Consider the following 5,377-nt stretch of genomic DNA (forward strand, 5'->3'; position numbering starts at 1 on the left):
ATGACATCCTTGAACTCCCAATCTGTGTCCTTTATTCTGACAAGCCCTAGAGTCAGCTCTGCCCTGTCTATTCAAAAAACCATCAGGAAGCCTGGCCTCTAGGTCAACTGCTTTCCAATCTCAGAAGAAAGGACAGTGTACGGGCTGACACTTTATATCTCACCCTCCCTGGGAGTTATTAGGTAAGTGAGGTGTTTACTTTTCTGAAGCTATCACTGTTTAGCTCTAGGATTAGTTCTAGTCCATTTACTCACCAAGTCTGCTGGCCAAACGCTGCCACCAGAAAAGCACATCACTCTTGCATAATAAATGTTTAATAACGACAGTTGGAATTGACCAGAAAATGCCCAGGCTGGCAGGCCTCAAGCCATACAAGCTCCAGGCAGAGATTAAAGTTCAGCTCCATTGACCCCGCCTACCTCCTCTGCCTGCCTCTAGGTTCCCCAAGCATGGAGCACTCAGGCAGCCTTCCTACATGCCTCCCTCTGCCACCTGCCCACCCTGCAACAGCAGAGCTGGCAGAGTGAAACCCTCAAGAGATACTCCAAGGCCCTCTGCTGGGTTTTTCTGTGGGTCTTGCCTCCTCCATCAGCCTGGGGATTTCCTCAGGCAGGGGCTCCCCATCAGCCTGGGGCTTCCCGAAGCCAGGCAGTATCTCCCCGCCCCTCCCCGCCAACCCAACTGAGCCTGGGGTCTCCCTTCTTATCTCCCCACCCAGCCCAGCACAGAGCTGATTCCACCTAAGGTTACCACGCTTCCAAGCTCCAGGCTGTTTGCAAACAAAGGCCAGGTCTGTGTGAGTGCTGGCAGATGTTAAAGATAACCCCACTCAGCCCTTTAGGAATTAGTCTAAAATATACGATTATATTTCAGGAGACTTAAGGGTGTTTCTGAAACCTTGGGGCCCAAGACAGTTATAACATATGTCCATTTTAGACTTTGGAAAATAGGGCGCTATAATTGGAAAAGTTAGTGAAGCGCTAAGTACAGGGAGTCGGTCTCTTTACATCTCAAATACCAGGTATTTAGGTGGCTTTCTTGGAACCTGGCATTAGGGACATGTGTGAATGGCCAGGCTCATTTCTGAGGAGCGAGTAGGAGCAGCCAGTGTAGGTGCTGGGGCAGGGTAGGCAGTGCCATCTCTAGGTCCCAGTGCTAGTATCCCTCTTCTTCTTCTCTTCTGATCTGGCTTTCCAAGGTCCGCAGGAGCACCTGGTAGACTTGGGGTTGACATTTGTGCCCTAAGGCATGCCAGGTCCTGGCCTTTTCTCCAAGGATGGAATATGGGACTCCTGTTGTTTGTCAGACAGTGGGAGCTATGCTTTTGGGTGCTGGCACCAGATTGTCTGAGTTCAAATTCTCTCATCTCCACTCAGACAAGTTACCTCACCTCTCTGGGCCTCAATTTCCTCATCTATAAAATGGGATGAAAGTTATAACACTTACCTCCCAGGGCTGTTGAGATGATTAATGCAATAACAAAACCATTTTGCCCAGTGCCTGGCACATGTTAAGAACTCGATATTGTTAGCTACTATAATTATATTTTAAAGGGGTTAAAAATGTTTCCAAAGCAATCTTTTGTTAGACCTACACTCTCTAATGACCTTCCAATCTGAAGACCCCTCTATACCGCTCTCATCTTGACCTTCTGCTCTGATCCAGATCAGTTACTTTTTGTTCACAATTCATTCATTCTTTCTTTTTTCCCCCAACACTCATGTGGGCACTGAGAAGGTCCATTGTTGACCCGGTAGCCCTTGCCTGACAAATACTGCCCTCAAACCCTTCTCTAAGAGACGTAGCACTTCAGCAGCTTTAGGAGAAAGCAGGGGTGGTCCGTGGAGCCAATCCGCATATCCCAGAGCGACAGATCCAAGCACGAAGCCAAGTGATAACTACCTGGCAGGGAGTGAGGGAGGGACATGGTGTTCTGAAGAAGAGGGTAGCCACCCCCACGTATTTCCAAAGTATCAGCAACTCCCTATACAAGGTTTTAGTCTCAAGGTGAGAGGAAGACATATTTGGCATTTTGGGGTAGAAGAAAGCACAGGAGATTTTGAGTTTTTCGGACAATGCAAAGGACCCTGGGCCATCCACGTGTGTTTCAGATACCTAGTGCTGCATAACGAGGCACCCCAAGAGTTAGTGACTTAAGACAATTATTGATTTGGTCCCGATGCAGCAGTTTGGACAGAGTGTGACAAGGACGGCTCACTTCTGCTCCAGGCCTCAGACTGTAGGATTCACTTTCTGGATGGCTTCACTCACATGCTGGCAAGTTGGTGCAGGATTGGCTGGGGCTGAGGGCGGGGCCTCAGTTCTCCTCCATGTGGCCTTTCCTTATGGCTAAGTTGAGCTTCTCAAGGTTGGCAGCTAGGTTTGGAGGAGCACCCCAAGAGCCAGTGTTCCAAGAAGACAAGCCCCACAGGCCAGTGTTCTGCATGCATCGTGCTTGCTACTCTCCCATTGGCCAAAGCAAGTCACATGGTCGAGTCCAGAGTTATTGTGAGTGGAGACTCACAAGGGTGTGAATTTCGAGAGGGATGATGTATTGGTGACCACCAAAGTGATGGTCTACCAAAACATGGTGTCCCCAGCCTCATCGGTGACCAGACATATCCATATAAACCCAGATGTGGCCATTCCATTGAGCGACAACAATAGTGAGTACATAGGTTCAGCCCCTGGGACAAAGAAACACCAAAAAACAGAGGCTTAAACAGGATAGAAGTTGAACTCTCTCACAAATAAACATCCAAGAGAGTAGTCCACAATGAGGTGGTAGCTTAATGGTGTCAGGTATCCAATTTCTTCAGTCTTGTTGCTCTGCCTTCCTCAGTGTGCAGCTTTCATTGTGTGGTCCAAAATGACACGTCCGGTTTCTGCCATCGCATTTGCATTCCAGCCAGTGAGAAAGAGAAAGATGAAAGAGAGTGCTTCCTTCTTGCCATCCCATTGGCCAGGATCTCTGCACAAGGCACATGTAACTGCAAGGAAAGCAGGAAAATGTAGTCCTTGGTGGAGAGTTTTGAACCCAGCTAATACTTCTATTACCATAGAAAAGGAGAATTGATATAAAGGAGCAAAGGGTGGTCTCAGCCACAAGAAACAAATGACCAGCTCCAGGACCTTCTGTCTGCCAATTTTGTAAGTAAGGAGGGACCATATTGCTGACATCATAAGCAGAGATTTTAAAAACAACCCTGAACTGTGGCTCATGATATAGGGAGAAGAGTGACCTATAGGTGACAGGCAGCCTGGGCTTTGCACGGTCAGAAGCCATCCACCCTCCTAGGGAGCCAGCAGAAAGAAGCACCATTTCCTACTGGTTCTACCAACTTCTCTGCTCATGGGCATCTCCTGAGCATCTCCAAGGCATGGCAGAGGAGAGTCTGCTGAGAGATCAAAGAAGAGCACATGAACCATCCTCGGCGGCCCAAAGCACTGGGTGTGTGCTGGCTGCCAGAGGCTGGGATGGAGTACTGCACTGTAGAGGCCAAGGTCACAGGTGGGATCCCATAGGTAAACCTGAATCCTAGGCTTCTGAGGGCACCTCTCAGAACAGCTAGCAAGAGCAGGCAGCTCAGTGCAATGACAGCTGACAGTTGATTAAAGGCCGATCTGATAGTTGCCTGCTCTCCTTGCCCGCTGGTGCCCTCGACATGTCTCTCTCACTGGGCCCTGAAGCTCTCACTGTCTGTGGCAGCTATATGGTTTACTTTGTAGAAGTAAAGTAAAGGCCTTACATCCCTGATGGAAAGATAGAAGGCTCTGTGCCTCAGAGCTATAGCAGTGGACCTTTGTCACCCACAGGGTTTGGAGACAGAGGGCAGGAGAGGACCCACGGCTTCTCATAAGAACAATGGCACATTTCCACAGAGAGGTGCAGATACCAGAGCTCTCCCTCCTTGGAGACTTAGAAGCAAAAGTGTGTGCATAATCAGCCCAGAATCAAGACAAAATAAAAGCCTTAGACCAACAAAGAGCAGATGTGAGATGCAGCTCAAGGACAAGTCCCACAGTATGAGCAGCAAATTGGAGCCCCCCAAAACCCATAGAGGTTGATTTATTCGGAAGAAAGGGTCAGACAGGAGAGAACAAACACAGAGATCTGCCTGGCTGGAGAGGTCCCTGTTAGAGATGGCCTAGTCCAAGAAACATGCCAAGTTGGGAGGGAAAAAGTGGTTTCTCAGAAACACCAATTAGGAAGCCAGTCAAAGCTCCCCAGCCCTTCAGGACAAAGAAGCCATTTAGTGAGAAATCATTCTCACTTCACTGCAACCCCTGTCAGCACATGGTTGTTCTGTGTGGCCTTCATACCTGTAAGATATAATGTATGACGCAGTTGGGCAGATGTGGACAACGCACGCAAAAGGACAGTAACATACAGAAACATGTTACGCCTTACGAATAATCAGAGAAAGAAACAAATTAGCATTTATACCAATTATACTACTCCTTGATAGTTTTTAGCAAAATTCAATGCTGGAATATCAGGATGGTCTGTCTATCTGCCCACACGGCCCAGCCTCTTTCTATCTTGTCCCGCCCCCATCATGGGTGATTGGACCTTGACATATAGGATTACAATCCATAGGCTGGCCTGAGCCAGTCAGATTCTCCTTCAGAATTTGAACCCGGATATAAGAGGGAAAACTAATCTTTGGTGATAGAATATTTTTTTTTCCTCTGGAAGACTGTGGATTGACTGCAAAGGGGCACAAGGAACTTTCTGGGGTGATATAAATGTTCTATATCTTCATTGGAGTATAAATTGTATAAGTGTATATTGGTTGTCAAAAGCATCCAACCGCACACTTAAAATTGTACGTTTTATTGTAGATGAATTATAGACATAAAAAAAAGAATTAGAACTCAGAGACACAGAAATGGTAGGCTATTGGTGGTGAATTTGGGGCCTGTGCGTTTTAAGGCAGACTGGAATAGAGGTCCTGAGTATCTGTTTGAAGTGTTGTAGGCCAGTGAGGTGAGACCTGGTCCTGCCAGTTATGGACTGCACCCTTGAACGAGTTACTTAGTCTTCCCATGCCTCAGTTTCTCCATCTGTAAGAAAGGGATAATTATAATTCCTACCACAGACGGTGGTGTGAAAATTAAGATAATCAACATAGGCAGTCGGTGCAGTGCCTGGGACAAAGTGAGCCCTCAGAACATGTGAGCGGTTGATTATAAAATGACATGTGCTCAGAGCTGGTAATTCTGCTAGATTAAGAAAAAAAGAAGGAAGGGAGGGAGGGAGGAAGGGAGGAAAGAGAGAGAGAGGAAGGAAGGAAGGAAGGAAGGAAGGAAGGAAGGAAGGAAGGAAGGAAGGAAGGAAGGAAGGAAGGAAGGAAGGAAGGAAGGAAAGAAAGAA

This window comes from Pteropus alecto, unplaced genomic scaffold (assembly GCF_000325575.1).
Source record: "Pteropus alecto unplaced genomic scaffold, ASM32557v1 scaffold7, whole genome shotgun sequence".
Lineage (NCBI taxonomy): Eukaryota > Metazoa > Chordata > Mammalia > Chiroptera > Pteropodidae > Pteropus > Pteropus alecto.